Source organism: Periophthalmus magnuspinnatus, chromosome 20 (genome assembly GCF_009829125.3).
Source record: "Periophthalmus magnuspinnatus isolate fPerMag1 chromosome 20, fPerMag1.2.pri, whole genome shotgun sequence".
NCBI classification, from domain to species: Eukaryota; Metazoa; Chordata; class Actinopteri; order Gobiiformes; family Gobiidae; genus Periophthalmus; species Periophthalmus magnuspinnatus.
In genome coordinates this window covers 19371305-19394031 of record NC_047145.1, presented here as the reverse complement: position 1 = coordinate 19394031, position 22727 = coordinate 19371305, and the positions used below count along the sequence as shown (strand labels likewise).

The window sequence follows — 22727 nt, the reverse complement described above, 5'->3', positions numbered from 1 at the left end:
GTGCAGCTCTGCGTAATGTTTATGTTGTCACGTGCACGCAGCTCTGTGCAGCGCGTGGCTCGAGCCTTCTTCACTGGACGATTGTCTGTCCTAATTGTCTCATTCATCCATGTCGTGATCGGGCATCCGTGTCGTTTTGCTGACTGCTGGGGAGATGGTGAAGTGCAGGTGTAAGTGAATCCCGCGGCGGTGTCCAGGGCTGCCCGGGTGTCGGCTCAATGTGTCCGGGGACGCGCCTCATTAATCATCTCAGACAGAAACAACACAGATGCGCGCGGAGTCTGAGCGCGCGCCACAAACTATGACACGAGCCAGAAAGTGAGAAGAGTCAGAGCTGTGGAGAGCGAGCTCCGCGCGGGCAGGTGTCCGCGTGAGCACGGATATATTTATAAAAGTGTATCGATCCCGCCATAAATGATCAGTCCTTTGGTCTCTGGCAGGGCACCCGGGTCACCCTGTGTCCAGAGCGAGTCAACAGCCCTCCAGAGAGAGACGCTGAGCACAGGCTGTAACTTCAGATGCCTTTGTTGGGAAATCAATCATCTTTTGTGATAAAACGGTGCAATAAGTTACTCAAGAATTAAGAGCCTCTAGAGACGCCTGGACTTTCACCACAGAGGAAAACTTAAACACAGTAATAAAACATGAATCCAGACATATCAACCTGTTTGATGGATAATATAAGACATTTATAAGGTGCTTCATTTTTTTTTATGTTATTGAATCATCATGGAGAGTTTTTTGTGTTGTTCCAGTAACATTTCTTATGCTGTTAAGTAACATTTTCTCCAAAAGTCTTGAGTGTCCAGTGTCAGAATGTTAACGCATTTGTGAAAACTTAAACTACTGTTGCTTCTGAGAACATTCAGACGATTAGGATGATTTACTTGCACATGTTAGCGTCACTGCGGGAGGCTAATCGAGCTTTTGAAATGAAATAACGACGTGTTTGTTGTCCCTTTAAACCCGTCTGCTCCAGTCCAGAGCTGCACAGGAGCAGAAAGTTTGTCCGTTATGTTCTTTAGTTACACTTGTCACTAAAACGCATGACCTGTTGCTACGCTGCAAAGTCTGAGATGCTTTTAGTGAAGATCTGCACTTGTGACTTTTCCGTGTGGCGACCCATTAGGAGGTTTTAATACGACGAGATGAGAACAGACGCTGTGAGCAGATCAGACTTTCGCTTTAAGGTTTGCACTTAAATAAGAGAATGGAGACTCAACCCTGAAACTGAATGTCAAAAGTAGTTATAACTTCATAACTATAATCACTCATTCATTCATTTTACCTGCTCAAGCCCCTCAACCCTCCCCAAGCTCTGATCAGTGTTTTATTTCTGTTTCTTATCGTTTGTTTTGTCCCAGATTTATCATTTTCTTGTCTGTTTCTTTGTCTGTTTCCATCTCTTGTCAAGTCCTGTTATATTTTGTACTGTTTTTTTCTATTTTTATCATAAATACAATAAAAAAGATAACAGATTTGCACTTATACTCTTCTGTAGGGATGCCACAATAAAAAATATCGTTTATCGTGATCAAAATTGTCTGCGATAATCATTTGTGGGATATAATCGTGAAACAAAGATACTCGTCATTACGTCACCAGAATGTGCAGAAAAAACAACTTCTGTGATGTTTTTCTTTAGTTCGTAGTTAAATATGAAACAGAACATGTGTAAACCGTCAGCAGCTTTAATAATTATCGTGATATAATCGTTAATCGCAATTAATTTGAGAATCGTGACGCCAAATTTCCATATCACCCATATATTTAATGTTAAATAACGGAGCTAATATACACGTTTTAAACTACAAAGTGCATGCATTTTATTTAGACATTTCAGCATTTATGAAAACCATTAAACCGCTTTTGATATTTCGTTTAGCGAGTCTTAAAAATGCTCTCACTTTTCTGAAGCAATAAGAGCCCATCTGAACTTTTGACTTATCCCCGGCGCTGAATAAATAACACTGCTGCCTTTAAATAAAAAAGGCACTTCAATATTCATTTGAGAGTCTTGTGTCACGGCGAACGACATGTTTATTTATTAACATAATAATGGCGTTTAAAACATTAAGATGCGCGGGTCGTCGTCGTCGTTGTGCGATGCCGGTGGAACATTAAAGGCTCTGGCTCTTGTAAAGCAGAGGCTGCGGCGGGGCTATCCCTTTCACCCAGGGACCAGGAGCCGCTGTGATACAAACGCACAGTGACAACACGCGCCGGGTAATTATTTTAACATCGTCGGTAACAAAGCACGTTCACACACCTCCCTCGCAGCCAAAGGAAGTCTACATGTCGTGTAGATGTGCTCGGCGATTACAGTTTATGATGGAAACTGTTGCGTGCAGTTTGAGTCATAGAAGTCTGGAGGATTGTATGAAACGTACGCACTGCCAAGTATCGATCTGGACGGCAAAGACTTTAAATATTACGCGTGCTCCGGGTTGTGTGGTCACTCATGTCATTCAGGATAAACTTTATTCGTTGCGGTTTTTGAAATTGGAACAGAAATCACTATTCAAATTTGCACAGCGCTGAGATACTTCTATATACTCTTATGTTCCAAGTGTTCCGCCGTATGTTGTTGCGTTGGTGCATTAATGTGGTTGTGTTTGGAGATAAAACTTCATTGGGGATGGCAGTGCATTGTTATCCCGCACAGAAAATGGTTCAGTGCCAGTTCTTTGGGTCGCTGGGCTTGGGTGGTGCCAGACATTTTTGGTTGGAGGAGCTACAGTAAGAAAATTCGAAGGTTTTTGAGTTAATTTAGAGCCTTTTAACATTAGAGCGTACTCCTCACCTCTTACCGTGTTTGAGTCTCTGTTTTAATCCAGTTTAAATGTAGTTTGTGTAGTACAGGGGTGTCCAAACTGTGGTCCGAGGGCCAAATGCGGCTCTCAGGCCTTTAGGTGAACTGGTCCAATTGATCATAAGCAGTTTTTTTTACGGCAAATTTGAGTAATCCAACCAATCCAACCTAAATCACATCACATTGAATTGTCATACAGACCTAAAATTAATATTTCAAGCCTTATTTTGGATTTTGCATATGTGAAACTTGGTATAGATGTGTGTTTGAACCGCATGTTTTTAGAAATGTCGTATTCAAGGGGCGAGCTGTGTTGTATTCGATGTGTGTGCCGTCTGTTTACACGTCTTTCATCCATCTACACCAAATTTTTTACTAAACGTCAGCCTGTCCAGGGACTACAGGTGGAAATTGGTACTTTAGCTATAACCTGGCACCAAACACCTGTTCAAATAAAAGCAGATCATACCAGACCATTTAAAGTATGAAGCCAAAACAATGTTAAATACATTATCTGAATTATCCACTGTATTGCGCACTGGCCCTCTGTGTCAAATATTTTTCAAGATATGGCCCTCGCTGAAAAGTTTGGGTCCCCCTGCTGTAGCGATTTATAAAACCTCGTGTGTAATTCTTTTTTATTGTAATCTCATTATGAACGTGCACAATTTGAACAGTTTTTGTCACAATTTGATCTTTTGGAGGAGTTATGGAGGAGTATTAGCTGTTCTAGAGGAGGCTATTACCCCCGAAAGCCCCCCCCCCTGGCACCGCCCCTGCTGTGTGTGGAGGTGTGTGTGTTGATAAAAAGTGAACAAGGCCATGGAAATACAGAAGAAAAGTATAAGATGAGGTAGCGTTTGTTTGAAATGGAAGGAGAGAGCAGGAGAATGTACAGCTTGTGTCTGACACGGTGCCACCTGAGACTATTGCTATGATTATTGTGCATTATGGAGCGTCACCAGGACACCCCGGACTATTGCGTTTCTCATCATTTTCCCCAGAAGTAAGGAAAACAAGAGACTTTGACTCATTCACATCTCTGCGATAGCTTTGGCCAGTATTACATGAAAGGTCAGTCCTACGTGTTTCAGAAAATGCGGTGGGTAAATGCCGTATGTAGATGTATAGTTAATTAAAAGGTCCTATATTAGACAGAATGGACTGTTGTGAACTTTAAGCCATGTTATAATGCTTTTACCTCCTCAAAAACATACGTGGGCCGTGTCCCAATTCGTCGGGTGCATTTGAAGGGCACTTGTTTCTCCCGACGAATGTGGCCGACAAATGTGCCCCGCGTTTCCATGGAGATCAGTTGTGAACGAAACGTGCATCCGAGCAGACTTCGCACACTGCTATATTCGATCATGCACCACGCGTCACTTCTTCTACGGGAGAAACGAGGTATATTGTCTTAAAGTTATGTAATACGAGCTACAATTGGGGGGGAAAAAATCACCTCAAACTAGTGATATTCAAAGGGAAAGATTAATTCGTTACTTTATTCGATCTAAACAGAAATGAACGGCTGCAACAACAACGATACCTTGACTCTTCTTCTGTGAAATAATAAAGAATTAAAAAAGCGTAAGCGCACAGGCAGCGGTTGAAGTGCGCTCCGGGACACTGCCTTTGCGGTTGACGGAGGCTACAGGGAGGAGTACCCTTCATCGGTCGGGTACTTCGAACAGTACTTCGAAGTGTGCAACCGTCGAATTGAGACACGGCTGTGGAGTTGTTTTGTTTCATTCATCATTCATTCATTTATTAGTCAGTCTGCATCTCCAAAGCTCAATATGCTCTGTTCTATCTTGTGATGTCATGAAGTGGTGGTAGTTTTCAAATTAGCAGCTCGTTTTTACCCTTTAGTTCAGTAGAGATCGGCAATTCCAGGGCTGAAATGATCCAAATGATTCTAGTGAAGGTGTACGGAGTTAAAAAACACAGTGGAGCACTTCCTGTTTTACCTCATGACATCACAAGGTGGAACAGAGTGTTTTCTGTTTGAGAGAAGAACGCCTAAATCTGCGTTAAACATGTGAATGAAACAAAACACAACTCCAGGTCTGTTTGTGACGAGGAAACGTAACATAGATCAGAAAATAGTGTAATGTAGATCTTTTAATTGTAGTATAATTTTGATTTGATGAAAAGTACCGGGACCAGACGAGCAGTTGTGAATCACCTGGAGCTTTGTGAATTCCGTCGTTGGTTTTTCATGCAGTTCCTTTTTTTTTTTTATAGTCCAGCCCCATTAACCCAGTGATCTGTAAATGCCCGCTGTCTGAGAGCTATGATGAAACCACAGATTATGCTTTAGAAACACGGAGGCAACATCTGTTCAGCAACTGTCTGTCACTCGCACGCACACACCCACAATGCAACACTGCAGCCCACCGCCGTTCGTTCATGTGGCTGTGGCTGTTATAGCTGTAGTGGGTCAGAATGAGGTCAGACGGCGCCGTGCTGCTGCTGCTGCTGTTGTCCAGTGAACTTACTGTACTGCATAAAGTTTAGATGAGGTGGAAAACAATGACTTCTACAGAGTTTTAAACGTAGGGATGCAGTTTTAGAGGTGTATTAGTTTAGAAATGCACTACCAGGCAAATGTTTGGACACACCCTCTCATTCAATGTTTTTATTTCGGTGTGGAATTACGTAGAAAAGAAAAAAAAACTTGGAATAGCTCTTCTATTTTTTTTGCATTGTATATTCAAATCCTCAATGTCACTGTTGCCGGCCGTCCCTTTGCTTAGTCTTAGTTATTTACTCTTAGTTAATTTGTAGTAGTTACTTTTTTCTTTACGACATAATTCCATCTGTCTTCATATATTTGAAGTCTTTCATCTGTATATAAAATGTAGAAAGTAGTAAAAATACAGAGATATGAGACAAAACCCTGACAGGTTAATGTAAAGGCACTGGAATCCATCACATTTGAGCACAGCACTTGTTTCAGTATAACATCTACAACTATAAAATGTAGAACGAAGGTACATAAATTCCATAAAAGTTAATTTCTTGACTAAAACCAGTAGTTTGCTTGAGCATCCAGTCCCTTCTACATCCTGATCAAATCCAGGACAGTCTGAAACTGGACCACAGAGGGTAAAAATTCTCCGTCCTAACTCGGGCCGGTCCAGCCACAGTCGCTCATTAGTATCAGGTGTTTCTCAAACGCAGAAGACGTCTCCTCTCAAAAACAAAACTAAGAAAGTATTTTTATTCGGTCATTACATTCAAAATGAAATATTCAACTTGTATGAGGTTGTACATAACGTTTCTATCATGACTGAACGGGTTTAGGCTGAAGTAAAAATGACTTATAATGCCTAACCCTATTTGATAATAACGCACAAGAATTCCAAGAAAAGCAGCATCAGTTCTACAACAAATGACTGTAAACAAAAGAAAAACTACAAACCACAGGAGTTCACATAACATTCACAACAAATACTACTTTTTACCTGAGATTAAGTGAATTTGGTGCTTCCGTTGTTGCCGTTTTTTGACACAAACAGACCACGCATCTCTCTGATTGGTTAATCCGCCTGTCAATCACGCCCTCTGAAATCGTTAAGACAGGACGTGGCTCCAGACCCACTCGTTTTTTTTATAAAGTTTTGTCAAAGCGAGTGGTTCTAGGTGAGGCAGCTGTGACTATCCAGTATGTCTTTGTCGTGTTGTTCTACCTGCAGATCCTGAGACACTTTTCAATACCAAATCTCTCCAGTGCTGTCAAACTGTTCCCAGTCCCATCGTACGCACACACTAAATTTCCTAAGAGTACAATACAACATCGCTTGTACAATGTGAAACCAGCGCCATAACACCATAACAAAGGCGTATCCTCTTTCAGTCTTAGTTTTTTTGTATATTTCTTCGTCAATATCTTCCTAAACATCACTCTTATATATTTTGGTGTGTATTGTACGTGCGCCATAATCACTATATCGACTTATCCTTCAATATATAAAAGCTGGAACAATATTTTTAGTATTATGTGCACTTTTCCTTTGCACTACTGGGAAATGTTTGGTTATTTTTTCGCTTTATGATAAGATTTAAACTGCAAAAGGTTTAATTAATAACTTCTGACTCATTACAGACGCAAACTAAGTATTAAAGTGTTTCATTCTGCTGTTTTATGTATTGCAACTCATGATTTTTAACAATACTGTGCATTTAGAATAGTTTTTTTGTGGTTTAAATGGGTTATTGTGTCAGTGACATGAGTTTCGATATCGTTTAATCCATATTTACTTCACCAATATATCAAACTTGTTATGGTGACAGACCTAAGACAGAGGCGTATGCTCGTTCAGTGTTTTTTTTTTGTTTTGTTTTGTTTGTATGTCTTTGTCAATCTCCTCCTAAACATCACTCTTATGTTTTGGCTTTGTATTGTATGTGCACATGGACCTGTCACGATAATCACTATATTAACTTCAATATATAAAAGCTGGAACAATATTTTTTTAAATCACATTAGTATTTATCATGTGCACTTTTCCTTTGCACTACTGGGAAATTTTTGGTTATTTTTTCGCTTTATGATAAGATTTAAACTGCAAAAGGTTTAATTAATAACTTCTGACTCATTACAGAAGCAAATTAAGTACAAAAGTGTTTCATTCTGCCGTTTTATGTATTGCAACTCATGATTTTGAACAATATTGTGCATTTAGAATAGTTTGTGTGTATTTAAATCTGCTCTTGGGTTATTGTCAGACCTAAAACAGAGGTGTTGTTGTTGAGTTTTTGTTTTTTTGTATATATATATTTCTTTGTCCATATCCTCCTAAACATCCCCGCTGTATTTTGGCCCTGTATTGTATCCATACAGCGGGTCAAATGTAGGTTACTTCGCTCTACGCTGGACCTATGGCAGCGTGTACGTCTAAACTGAGTGAGGAGCTGTCAAAACAGGCAGCGCTGCAAATCCGGCGTTCGTTCATGTGGAAGACTTCTGGGGAAAAGGGCATTGTGCTGCTGCGGCTGAGACAAATGTTGTTATTACTTTTCTGCCTTTGCATTCAATTTGTTTTTAAGCCGCTTGAATACCCCATTTACAGGCCGAGATTAAGTGAATTAATCTTTCGGCCGGTTCGATTGAAGAAACGCGCTGCTTTTCTCACGCGGCGCCTTATGGTATAGCCATTTTGAACACCTGCGCGCGTACGTTATTGTGAAAGATCCTATATAGTTGCCGCGAATGTACCTGTTTATTATCGGTTTTAACGCGCTTTTGGTATTCCCACTTGTAAGGTAGACTTGGACGCGCTCGGTTGGCCGCGTAATGGTGAAAACAAATGAATGCGAGGCGTTCAAGGGAAGACACAGTAGTGCGCAGTAATTGGGATGTTGGACAGGCCCCGTGCTGAAGTGCTGCCGGAGATTGCGTCCTATACAGATAAAACGGGAGTGATGGTGTATTCAGAGCCCTCACAGTACAGAGCCGGGGTCATCGTGTCCTCATCTTGAGCACACTTTCACTTCATTTGCTCCTATTTAAGTTAATCTCCCTCTCTCCCCCTCTCTTTCCCTCTCTATTTTCATATCCGTCCTTTACTTTCTCACTTGATGTAACACTATTTCTGTGCCGTGGTCCAGCGTTACATCACGTTTATTACTCTTGATTTGAGGGCGAAGTTATTTTCAAGTTCTTATCCGTCGGTTTCGGAGGAATAAAAATCTAGCGCCCTCACCAGGAATTCACTGTTCTGTTCAAAACCACTGCTATGTCTTTTTTGAATGGGCAAAAACGCTCAAATATCATTAACAGGGAGATGAAATCCATAAATAGATGTTTTTTAGATTATTTTCCAATACAAAAACCTATTCAAGGAGAGGTGGCAGCTATTAAAGTTTGCACATAACTTGGATTCTTCAGTTTTCACAGTGAGAAATGTGGGTTTATTTGTATTTCATGTATTTATTTGACTCATGTCACACTGTAAAGACATTGCTAATGACTACTTCAGATGCAAGTCCTGTTTTATTTGAATCATTTGCAGTTGTCTGAGTTCCTTTTGCAGTAAGACAAACAGAATGTGAGACTGATTATTTGGATCAGTTTATTAGGCTTTAAGTTCTTGTACAGGTGATGGCCAAAGTGTAAGTGAGATGAGGACCTGAGGGTTAGAATATAGAGCTTAAGGTTATTTGTATAGCACAGTTCGTACACAAAGTAATTCAAAGTGTTTTACAGAATAAGAAAGACATTAAAACCCCCATACAACAAATAAAAACATCAATACTCACAAATAATCATCATAAAATTAACATTAAAGAAGAAAAGTGCAGAATAAAATCCTTTCAGTCACATGCACAGATAAACAGAACCATTTTGAGCCTGGGTTTAGCTGCAGAAAACTGAAACACTGATTCTCCATGTTTAGTCCTGTTTTAGTCCTCGTTTCGTCCTCGTTTCATCCTCGTTTCGTCCTGGTTAAGATCTCTGTTCCTACCCTCACCTATGGCCCCTGGCTCAGTCCTGTTTTAGTCCTGGTTTAGTCCTGATTTAGTCCTGGTTTTCATCTGGTTTTCATCCTGGTTTTAGTCCTGTTTTAATCCTGTTTTAGTCCTGGTTTCATTCTGGTTTCATTCTGGTTTTCATCCTGTTTTAGTCCTGGTTTAGTCCTGGTTTAGTCCTGGTTTAGACCTGGTTTTCGTCCTGGTTTTCGTCCTGGTTTTCGTCCTGGTTTTCGTCCTGGTTTTCGTCCTGGTTTTCGTCCTGTTTTAGTCCTGTTTTAGTCCTGTTTTAGTCCTGTTTTAGTCCTGGTTTTGTCCTGGTTTCATCCTGGTTTTCGTCCTGGTTTTCGTCCTGGGTTTCATTCTGGTTTTCATTCTGATTTTCATTCTGGTTTTCATCCTGGGTTTCATCCTGGTTTAAGTCCTGTTTTAGTCCTGGTTTCATTCTGGTTTCGTCCTGGTTTAGTCCTGGTTTAGTCCTGACTCTGAGGACTTCAGGGACTGGCCTCCTGCTGGTCTCAGAGTGTGAGATGGTTCAAATGGCTTTAAAATGTGAGGTTTAGTGTGAACACATCAGACGCTGCAACGCTCTGCCTCTGATGTACATGTTTGAGTGATGTCTATATTATCCTGCTCCGTTGGTGTCGTATTGTGCTTTTATTTGGACAGGGACAACAACACACTGACCTTAAAAAAGAGGAAGGATGTATGTTGCCAGGTTACAGCAAAAATACTAATGTCCACCTGTAGTTCATTCATTAATATGTGAAAGGGCTTGTGTAATTTAGCAGTTATTACTCAGAAAGCAAATACACGTCCAATTAATTACATCCACTTTCATTATTTATTTGAAGTTGATGCTTTTCATCCAGTCTCTTCTGTCTTTGCTCAGTTTTTCGCTTGGTTTCTGCTGGTTCATATTTCTCTTCGTTTTGTTTTGCTTTGGATAGAGTCTCGTTTGGCTTTGCGGGGGTTTTTGTTAAACTTTTCTTGCAGTCTCTCCACATTTTTTGAACAGTAAATTCACTTCTACCCATGCTGCGTGGTCAGGCTCTGGTGACTCGTTAGCCTTTTCGTCCTGGATAATGGCAGACGAATTTTCTGACTCCAGCCTTTGTTGATAGATATGGGGGCTGTTTTAGAGAATCCTTCCATTTCTTTTTTTTTTGCTGCTTGTTGCTTTTTGTGAACGATGATGTGAAGAGTTGGATCTGTAGATTGGACCTGCTCAGACTGGGATGGCTTCTCTACGTCGACTCTGTATCGTCTCGTGTTGCTACGTCAGTTTTAACCACCTCAACCTCTGCTGTAGTGTCTTTAGGATTTGACGGAGTGGTTTCTGACTCCTGGATCTCGTCTGCTGGGTTTAAAATGGATTCGTGAACACTGAGGCAATGTCTGTTCAATATTCCACTCCTTGATCCGAGTTTCTGATTGAGAGTTTCCCATAAATCAGCTGATGTTTCTTCACAATCAGTTATAGCCATGTCAACGTCACTGTCTCTTTAGGCTCTGGTGGACTGACCTCTGACTCCTGGATCAATACCTCCATTGCTGGGTTTAAAATGGTCACTATCATGCAGTGTCAGTCGGATATAACGTTTCGAGTTGTTGAATTCTCAGGTTGCACCACTTCAGGCTGTCAGTGTTGCCTCTTAATCAGTATTTTGGCTCTGTTGGACTGGTCTGTGTATCCTCCACTGAACACTCCACTGTCGGTGGGTCTGGAGACATGTCTTCAGTCTTGTCGTTCATGTTTGAATCATCTCTAGACTCTGATGTGAACTTCTGATGCGTTGGAGACCTGAAATGCTGTTGGAGACTTATGGAAATCTGGGCTTCTTTAATAACAGTTGGCTGCTTTGCCTTTTTTCATACTCCTGTTTTATTGTTTTTCTTGTCCATTTGAGGGAGACTGTCGGCATCTGGTTCTTTTAGTGACTTCGGGCTGCGTTTCAAAAGGAGTTGCACTTGAGGCCACGGATTCAGAAATATTTACTTCCTCTTCTGCTGCGTTAGGGACAGTCGATTCCTTCTGGTCTCCGTGGGGCATTGCCATTTTTATTTCAGAATCTTGTGACTCTGAAACATTGTCCATAGAGTGGAGCTCTGCGAGGACGGCCACTACCACTGTATTCAAGTCTTTAGAAAAATGGGCCTCCTCCATATCTTCAGCAGTTGGAGAAGCATTTGTGACTGAGATTGATAAGATGGCAGTAGTAATTCTCAGGTTCAACACTCTCTGTTGGAGTGCTGAGCTCAATCTCAAACAGTTGAAGTTGGCCTTTGGGAGTGCTGACAAAGAGGCATCAGCATTAAGTGTAATTTTGTACTCTGAACTAAAGATATCGAAGCTTTCATCAGTGTCTATTGAAATGTTGGGCTCATTCTTCTCATGCCGTTGCTTCAAACAAAAGCTCCTCCCTGGTGTGACATCCCTGAGCCTTCTTTTGTTGGTTTTCAAATTTCTGTTTCCATATGTGTTAAACATGTGAAAATGAAACAAAACACAACTCCAGGTCTGTTTGTGATGAGGAAACAACATTATAACTTAGATCAGCCTGTTTTTTCCTTCTTCTCTGACCTGGAGCTCCAACAATGATAAAAAAAAAAACAAAAAAAAAACCCTCCTTGTTCTGCGTCTCCTGAGTGACTTTGCCCAACTCCTTTTGTTGAACGTCACATTTTTGTCTCCAGGCAGTTTGTGCAGGAGGCTTTTCCTTTCCTCTTGCAGCATCTCTTTGTAGACCTCATCTCTGGCCCAAGCAACTTTCTCAAACTTTTTTAGCTGGATCTCAAATTTCTGTTTCCAGTTTGCCGTCTCCAGGAAGCCTTTTCTTTCCTCATTGCAGTTTTTATAATTCCTCGTGGGCCTGATCTTTGGCCTGAGTGGCTGAATCAAACGGCATTTTCCGGTTTTGTAACTTTTGTTTCAAAGCGTCAGGGAGTTCTGGAGTTCCTCTTTGGTGCGCCGCTCTTGAACTTCTTTGTCAAAGTCCTGTTGTTGGATCTCAAATTTCTGTTTCCAGACATTCACTTCCCCGGAATCCTTCTAGTTAAATGAATTCTCTATTTTCTTATGACATTTCATGCTGTCACTGATTTCACTGGGGCTTTCCTGGTTAAATAAACAAATGTCCTCGAGCGAACCGAAGTCGAGCTTAAAATAAATCAAACGGGGCCTTATTTTAACATCATTACTTTTTATTATGATTATCTGATTTTCTGGCACCGCAGTCCATTGTCCAGATCAAATTGTGTCCAAAATGGAGATAAGCACACATCTGATCTGGGGTCAGTTTCAGCTCTGTAATCTGTGGGATAGACGGACTGCAGGATGTATCCACAGCACACCCACTCTCACAGAGGCAGACAGGAAAATCAGATGTCTTTTATAGATTTATCTATTAGTGCAGCAGCTTGTGTCCCTGCCAGCAGAAAGCTTTGTGCTCCAAAACACAACACCACTAGCACCAGGGCTCAGCGATCTGGGAAAAATATCTATTTGCGATTTTTCTGCGCAGCTTCGCGATTTTGATTAGATTTGCAATTCACGTTTTAATAAAAGGACTGTTCAAAGTTTTTAGATTTGTCCAGAAGAATTGACAAAATTATGAACTAAAATGAATGCAGGAATCACATTTCAGAACAAAGATTAAACTAGAGGGTTAGCAGTTTTTATTAAGACAGTATTTTTTGTTTGTGGAGGAAATTATGGTCCATTCAGATTGTGATTTTTATCGTTTTCATTAGATTAATCTTGCAGCCCTAGTTAGGAGTATGGAAGGAAGTAGTAGTAGTAGTAGTAATGGTAGTAGTAGTACATGTGCTTGTCAAAGTGTGGGGGAAGTATGCACATTCACACATTAAATTGCAGGTGAAGACATGGCTTTTTACTAAAGAGGCTGAAAAGTGGGCTATCGATCGGCAGCGGGAGCAGAGAGAGGACCCTGCTCTTTCTAAAGGACAGAGTGCAGAGTGCTGCCCCCAAAAGCTCAGCGAGGGGTCTTTTCATACTTTCAATACACTCAAAACGATGTGGTCTACGAAAGTGACGGACACAAAGAGTCAGCTGTGTGTCTTTTGTAAACATTTTTTCATAAATTTATGCAATGGCGTTCTCTGAAATACCAGAAGTCTTGAAGGAAGGAGTAGTGAACAAGAGGCATAACAACACGGACATAACAGATGAAATTCCACACTTTTATTTGATTTCGTCATGCACGTATGGCTGTGCTAACTTATTACATATGACAACAAGCTAACAATGTATTCTAAAAATTTGTAGGAAGAGTTTAGGTGACGAAAAATACGCCAATGTTCATATGACGTGTTGCGGACAGTCGAATTATCGCCTAAAAGGTACATTTGCATACATTCACGTCTCTGCATTTTCTTTTTTATATCATAAACTTGTCACTCTCCGCTCTCCTTTCCCAAACTCAATCGATCGCTTTTACAGAATCGCGCTCGACTCGGTTGCTTGTCGTCTTGCATTTTGTCTGAAGGCCCATGCGTTCAGTACAGCTTGCTATTTTGATCCGGAGCAGAGGAAGCAGAGGGGAGAGCAAGAGGCCAAGGGCAGTGGAAGTGCCGTGTTTACTGTGTCTGCTGCCTAATGGACACACAGGACACGCCGGCTCCCTGAACGGACTCCAAACGCATTAGCCGCTCTCACACTTCAGAGGCTGCTAATGGGAGACCTCGTGAAAACCTCCCTAATGTGCGCAGTGGATCTGTGGACAAAGAAACGTATTTATTATGTGTATTTTTCATCTTTTAATTTGTATAGAGAGCTGTTAATTATGGGCTAGTCTGTTCCAAAAGAGTAAACAGTGACCAAACAGTAGTAAAAATGAATAACAGTCAGGAGTGAGAATGTAAAGCAAGCCAAAGGTAAAATTATGTTATTATCCATAATGTTTAAACAGCCAATTTACAGGCACTCCTAACAGCATGGGCTTTATATAATTTAGCATACCCATTTTCTACATTTTCTACCTTTCCTCCTCTCCTGCGATCAGATCCAGACAAAAAGTATAAATGAAATGAATAAAACACATTTAGCATCTATATATTTGCTCAACACGTGGATATCTTGTCGCTCAGTTACACAAGAGTTCACGAAGATTATGCACGTCTACTGGAAGTTTGTGGAGGCAAAACGCAAGGTCAGACCGACGTGTTTGTGCTTTATAACAGTGTATTAATGCATAAATAACATAAAATGCATCGTTTTCAGCTTGCATTTCGCCATTCTACTCTCATTCAGATTAGTTTTGTTTACGTTGTTCATTCAAAATCATTGGTAATGCAGCTTAAACCCAATGCTAACACTTTAAAATCGCTAATATGATGAACAGATCAGTCCTTTATTCATCAAAACAACTTGTATTCACCGGTTTCTTATAGATCCTCATGTGTATATGGATCTTTTGTCCGTTTTATCCGTTCCCATGTTAACTGTTTTTACATTAAGAGTTCGTGGAAGAAATATGTTCCCGTCTTTTCAGCCTCAGCCCAAGGTTAAACTTCGTTCCTGTGAAAATAATCAAGAATATTTAAGCCTTGCCTGTTTTAAAAGTGTGAATTTAAAGTCTTTTGTGGAACCCGTCTTTTGTACCTGCTTTTGAGAAACTTTTTCGCCGTTAACTTCAAATCGGTGGCTTTGGGCTGAGAGTTTCCACTGAGCTCGTGTTTGTTCAATAATGCACAAGTGGGCTAATTATGAATAAAATATCTGCTATTCTTCAAAGTTACGCTCGCCCCACATTGATTAAAATGCCCTCTGCCTGTCCCTTCTCCGTTTTTGCCTCACATTTTATCTTTCATCATTGCCGGAGACTCCTGTCCTCTTTTGTCCTGCATCTTCTGCTCTGTTTAGCGGCGATTAATTACAGTTCCTTCCTTCTCTCTAATAAGGAGGCAGGGCATTGTGGCGCCCAAAATAATTATCTCCGCTATGATAAAAGATTCGACTAAGCCATTGTCATCACCTTTTTCAGAATGCACCCATTTCATGACTTGACCTCGTTACTGAGTTAAAAAGCCCTCACGGTCCTTTTGACTTGGTTTATTTCGTTGTAATTTTCTTGTGTGATTACGGCCCACTCGCCTCCTCTCCACGTGCCCTAATGTTTCAAAGTCTTTATTTTAATTTGGCCTTGGATTCCACTGCTGTTTCTGCTGCTTGAGCTGTCTTCTACTTTATATCACTTGTCACAAAGAGTAGATTAAACATTAAATCTGTGTACGGTCTTTTTCAAGGCCAGAGATGGACACTACAGTGAGGAGAAAAGAGGGAGAGACGAACTGAACCTGAATACAGACGTACTTTGTTCTGTGGCAGATGAAGTACTGCATTTTCTGGAGTATGTTGCACTGGAGTATAAGTCGCACCAGCCGAGAAATGCTCAATAATGAAGAAAAAAAACATACTCTGATGCGATTTATGTGTGAAATATAAGTCGCATCCCCGGGGAAACTATGAAAAAAGTGCATCTTATAGTTTAGAAAATACAGTACTCAATTTTGTTACTTAAGTAAAAGTAAAGCTGTTTTTGTACTTTTACTTGAGTAACTTTTTGCCTTTATCACATGAAAAAAAATCTACTTGAGTACCTGTTTAGTTTTACTTAAGTATTTTAAGAGGAAAAAGTAAAGGTATTTCACGTGTTGTTAATTAAAGTGTAAATGTATTAATCTGGATTAACTGTTTCCACGAACAAAAAATAAAAAAAATATAAAAATAGGGGTAAAAATAACCCCTCAAATCATCATGAAAAGTACTTTTTACTTTTCAGTCCAGTTAAAAAATGGAGTGCAGTAGAAAGTACAGATATCTCGCTCTCAAACGCAGTGAAGTAAAAGTATCCACTGTGAAATTTAAAGTACTTACTGCATACCTAAACATTCTACTTAAGTACAGCACTTTACTACTTGTACTTCGTTATTTTCCATCACTGGTTTTGTTGTACACATATGGTCAAGGCTGTTAAAAGTAGTACTGTAAATATACACTTCCTTTGCACTTTAGAGCAGATAAAGTTTGAAAAAAATGACTTTCTTAGATTCATTTCAAACAGTTGAGCGTACGTGCATCTAAACTACACAATCCAGTAGTGTTTTTTTCTTAGTTTCAATTAAGTTTGCTATTTATTATCAAAAGTTTAAATTACAATAACAATACGAGTGAAAAAGTACCAATAAATAAAGTCTACCAAATGACTTCAAACATCACTCTTACTCAAAACAAAACTTCTAGACTTGTGGCCGGACTCATCTTGTTTATACTTGTTGTTGTAGTAGTCGGCTGCAGACCTTCATCGTGCTTATTCATCATACAGAGGTCAGCTGATGACAGCCCCCGATGTCTCTGAGGGGGGACGAGTGTCATCGACGACGTGCACATGTGATGAATAAACCGTCTCATATACTTTTAAAATGCAGCGTGTGAAGCGTCTAAACCTTCAGCTGCTAAACGACGCTTTTGTCTGACGAACAGCTACTTCCAAAAACCCAGCCAACTTCTATATATATTATGTCATTCAATTAGGGCTGTGCAAGACTGTTTTTTTTAATCAAGATTGAGATTCACATTTCAAATCGTTAACGCTCGAGTCTTTTTAATCAAGAGGTCCACAGTCAATCCTCTGTCAGTTCGGAGCAGACGCAATTCCGAGGTGTAATCAAAAAGTACATTGATTTTATCCAAGACAAGCAGGTGGTGGAAACTTCACCCGAAAAGTTATAGTATATGAACGTCAGGACGGCATGAAGACGCATCCTCACCGACTTTTAGGCTGCACCATTTGTCAAAACTCATTTATTAGTGGAAAAATCTACATTGATACTCTCATCTTTGACTTTAAGCGACAGTTAAATAAAAATAGCAACTTAAAAGGAACATACAATCTTGCTTTGCACAAAAATTCACAACAAAGCAATGTGTTAGAGATTGCATTCTATTGCGGCACTGCGCTAGCTAGCAGGACGTTTCAGGTCAGGCCTACAATTCGGTAAAGGAAGAAGTTTTTGTCTACTGCAACTTTTGTGTTGCTCTGTCTGCAGACTATTGCCTCATTCTTTGATAGTTTTTTTCACACCAGAGATCCCATGTTTAGCTTATTAAAAATAGCACAATTTTAAGTATTTAGCTTTACTTTAGCGTAAGTTTAAAGCACAAGGGGCGTTAGCGTTTGGAGTAAATGCTAAATGTAAGTGAATGGATAGTGCAGAGAGGATTCACATTATCTGTGCAGCGGGCTCATTAGCACCGTGAGTGGAGCTGCTCTCACTGCCCAGGATGGACCCATGTGACCCGCAGAACCATATTAATAACCTCACCACTGCACTTCTATCGAAAAAAATCTACATTCTTGGCATTTGTCTCTTCATTGGTTCAAATTTAAAACTGTCCGATTTCTTCTGCGTATCTGGGGCTGGGTCTCAGGGACCAATCACCCGAGATACTTCCAGTTCCTCAAGATGTTCCCCAGACCAGCTGCAAAAGTCCTGCATAGTCCCTCCAGTGTGCGAAGGGTCTTCTCCTGGGTCTCCTCCCGGTGGGACGTGCCCGGAACACCTCCCCAGGAAGGCGTCAAGGGAGAATCCAGAACAAATGCTCACGCCACCTCAGCTGACTCGTCTTGACATGGAGAAGCAGCTCTACTCTGAGCTTCTGCGCCCAGCCACTCCATATGGAGGAAGCTAATTTCAACTGTTTGTATTCATAATCTTGTCTTTTCGGTCGTTACCCAAAGCGAATGTAAATTGAGAGTTTTGCCTTTCGACTCAGCTCCTTCTTTACCACTACAGCCTGATGCAGCGACCGCAGTATGAGGTGGTCGCTGCATCACCGAGCCGATCCGCCTGTTAATCTCACGCTCCATCCTTCCCTCATGAACAAAACCCTGACTTACTTGAACTCCTCATTTGAAGCAGGGACTGTCCACCCACTTGCAGAGGGCAAGCCACACGGAGCTTGCCCAACCACCTCAGAGAACTTCAGCCCCGGTTGATGAACGAGTCCAGCTCTGAGTCTCCAGCCTCTACTTCCTCCTCAGAAGACATGAGACCCTTGAAGTATTCCTTTCCACCTTCTGACAACATCGCCAGTCAAGCTCAGCGGCTCTATAACTGTATCGTAAACAGTGTTAGCAAAGCACAGAATTTCTCTGACGCCAACCGATAGTCCTAATCCTTGGCCTTCCTAAACTCCTCCTAACCCAGAGTTGTTGTTTTTTTTGCCTCTGCTTGGCCCATCAACTCAGAATAAAGAGTAATTTGAGTACCAGAGCTTCAGAGATAGCAGTGCCACCAGTTAGCATCACAACCCAAGAGAATGTTAATGAAATCAGCTGCGAAGTATCAATAAAAACACCTGGATTGAATAAGTCTAACAGGTAGCGAACCCCCTGCCTTTACACAAACAAACAAATGAATGTATTTATACTTTTTTCCTTTTAATTTACTCTATAACTACTTCCTCTTTTAAGCCATCTTGGGCGTTTTGGGTCTTTAATCAAGTTCCATCTGTGGACAGTGGCTGTTGTCAGAGTTGTAAGCCCCAAATCTCCTCCCAACTTCAAAGGCTGTCTCTGTGAGTGAACCCATAAAGGCCGTCTAAAACCCGGCTTTATCACTTTAGCTCTAACTCTCTCCTGCGCCTCCCTCACTGTCTCAGCACTTGCTCCGGTGCCCAATTTTATTTCCTTTAAAGATACTTGGCTGGATTTGCTTCTCGACGTGACCTGTCAGACAACCCCATTGTTTCGGCTTCATCTATAGCAGTCATACATTTCGAAAGTTATATCTCAACTTTTGGTGTAAGCATCACGCTGGCTCTCAGACTGTCGGGTTTAAGTTGAGTTTGATTTGTCAGTGAGGCTACAAAGATCGGAGGCTGATTGAAGTATCACATTAAGACGCACTTTTCTTTCCATTCTTTTACCGTTCTCTCCTCAATGCCATTTTCTGTCATTCATTTCCTCTGGTCTCATTTAAACATCTTTGAAATCTTTTAAAGGAAATGTCACTTGAATTGTCAGCATGTTTTTGAAAATGAAAATCGTCTTAACACAAATTCTATGCTTGCTACTTCTATTTTATTAAAGCAGACCTATTGTGCTTGTGTCTGCTCTGAAGTTATAATCTGTGACACCCGTGGATCATTATGGTGTAATTTGCACGTTTTAAATCGCAATATTCATGAAAAACACATGTGTCAACTCAAGGCCCACGGGCAAAATGTGGCCCACCGTGTCATTTTATGTGGCCCGCGACAAGGTAAATTAAAAGGTATGACTGTCTTAAAATATCAGTTTATCAGGAAATACACAGTTATACAGCCATTTTTCATATCTAAGCAAATTCATATGGAATATTTGTCACTTGAATAAGTAATAAATATAGAAATGGTTAATTAACAAGACTAAAAAACGTACTTTACATTTTGCTGACGTGGCCCTCTGTGAAAATGAGTCTGTCACCCCTGATTTAAAACAATTTAATAAAAGAAAAATTTGAAAACTGTGGTGCCCAATGGAAGCTGATGTCACGTAAATCGTCAAAACATTGTCATCAAAACAAAACAAAACATTGTCATCAAAACAAAAAAACTGCACCTCTGATGGATAGCTGCAGATCACACTAAAGTTTTTTTTTTTTTCATTTGTACTAAAATGACTACTCAACGCCGCTGAATCCTGCACATATCATTGATTAAGAAAATACGTGGCAGCGGCAGTGGCGTATACCGGTGGCTGTGAAAATGGGGATTGATATGCAAAATGGCGTCTTCAAAAGATAAAAGATGGCTCAAACGTGTACAAATCTCTTTAAATACAACTTCGGGTGAGTAAATGTTGAGGGGAAACAACTACACACGTGGACAAAATGGTTGATCGCAGTGATTGCCTCAAAAAGGTTGTGCAACAAAATATAAAGTTAAGGGAACCATCATTTTTGTCCAGGCCTGTTTCATGAGTTTATTTTTTTTAAGTAATTCTGATGAAACACGGTTGAAAAGCAACATCTGATTTTCATTGGCTAAATTTCATGGAATTTTTATTATTACTTTTGTCAGATTCAAGTTATTATACTCAAGTTATGTGAGTTTTTCTTTCATTAATTGAGGGGTACTAATAGTTTTGTCCACATGTTGATTTTACACAATAGATCTGCTTTAAACTTTTTTGAGCTTTAATTGAGCTAAAGGTGCACTACGTAACCTTCTTAGCGGAGGGAACACCACCTGCTAGTCTCCAGTCGGGGATTAAACATTATCTAGTGTTACTTAAATGATGCGTGTTTTTACAGCTCAAAAATATCTATCGAAATTCTTACTGCGGCCTGTGGCACCTCTCCACAGATCTGACCTGTAACTTGGCTTAGTGGCACCACCTGCTCGTCTCCGTGGAGATAAAGAAGTCTAATGAGAAAGACGGAGACAGATGGCGTTTGCGGCGCAGCTTTACGGAAGTTGAAGTTCAGTATTTACATCAGCGCTTTCAAAGATATATTTTCAGACACTTTTCCACTGGGCTAGCGGTTTATTTACTGTTCCTGTTTTCGTCAGTGTTTAAAAGCGAAAACTTGACTTCAATCGATAACGTCCTATACGTCTTTCTGAACGGGTAATGGATTTGAAAAGGTTTCTAAACAATTACCGCCTTTATATTTACGTCTACCGTTACTGAGTGCGTATAGAAACTGCACTGGTGCCTGCAAACATCTTTAACTTCAGGATACTAAAAAAAAAAGCTAAATCCTTGATGTGCGTGTTACTGCAATCAGCTTAAAAACACCAAGAATATATCGCTGGAGCATTAGTCTCAGTGGCGGCGTGGGATATAGTCGTTTTATGCATTCAGCTGTGAGACCAAAGTCCAATCATCCATGTATTTTCTGCTTGTAAACGTACTGCGTGTGTGAGGTACAGTACTTTTCTATAACGCAAGTGCACTTAGTCATGTACATATTGCGTCGTACGTGAGGTGACGTCGATGGTGTAAGATAAACCTGCTTAAAATGGGCACAACAGGACCAATTATTCTCTGCAGCTTGAGATAAATCGCAGGAGGAATCAGTTATTTGAGGCATCTTTGGAGCCGGTGCCGTCTCGAATGCTCAGTCTGTTATCAGGGCACTGTTTTGTTAGCCTCTCATTCTTTGTAAAGCACTTGATAACTGACTCTAATACAGTGTTCCAGCCCAATTCTCATCAGATTCTTTCTCTTCAACTCTGCACAAAGAAAATGGCTGCCGACGACAAAAAGAAATCAGTGACTATTTGAACAATTTGACAAATGCCGCCCTCCGCTACCGTTCACGTAACTGAAACTGGCTTATTTATCTTGATTTTTGTTTACGATTTGGCTAAAACGTGGACCAAAGTTTACTTCTATAGGCAAGGCAAGTTTATTTGTATAGCACAATTCGTACACAAGGTAATTCAAAGTGCTTTACAGAATAAGAGACATTAAAATCACACAAATCAAAACATAAATAATCACAAATCATCATAAAATTACCATTAAAAGAGGAGAGTACAGAATAAAAACCTTTCAGTCGTATGCACAGATGAACAGAACCGTTTTGAGCCTGGATTTAAACATTGTCAAAGTAGAGGCCTGTCTCACATCTTCAGGAAGACTGTTCAAAGTTTTAGCTGCATAAAACTGAAACTCTGATTCCCCATGTTTAGTCCTGACTCTGGGCACCAGCAGGAGGTCAGTCCCTGAAGTCCTCAGAGTGTGAGATGGTTCATATGGCACTAACATGTCAGAGATGTACTTTGGACCTAGGCCATGGAGAGACTTATACACAAGCAGAGCTGCTTTAAAGTCTATTCTTTGAGCTACAGGAGCCAGTGCAGAGACCTGAGCACAGGACTTATGTGCTCGTACTTCCTGGTTCTAGTCCTGACCCAAGCAGCAGTTTTCTGGATGTTCTGTTCTGTGTTAAGGCTCGTTTGGAGAGGCCAGTGAGCAGGACGTTACAGTCGTCTAACCTACTGGAGACAAATGCATGGATAAGTCTAAGTCTGGCTTTGACAGTTTACGTTTGATTTTTGCAATGTTTTTTAGGTGGTAAAAAGCTGCAGATGTTATTGATTTGATGTGGCTGTTAAAGTTCAAGTCTGAGTCCATTATTACTGAGATTTCTAGCCTGAGTTGAAGGTTTTAGAGAGAGAGACTGGAGGAGACTGCTGACACTTTCTCTATGTTTCTGTGGGCCAAAGATGATGACATCAGTCTTGTCTGAGTTTAGCAGAAGAAGCATAGCATGTTTAAAGACAACCGCAGTCAACCAAAGCCATAAAGAGTCACTAAAACAGTTCAAGTTAAGACACTAAATGATAAAAAATGTGTTTTTAAGTCTGGGAGATATCATAGAAAACCATCAAATGTTTTCATCATAAATTAATTTTCAATAATAA

General features: G+C 40.5%; 1 protein-coding gene across 1 annotated transcript in view; it reads left to right on the top strand.

The window, feature by feature from the left end:
* cntnap2a (contactin associated protein 2a) overlaps window positions 1–22727 on the top strand; it is a 488742-nt gene that overhangs the window by 844 nt on the left and 465171 nt on the right. The window lies entirely within an intron of this gene.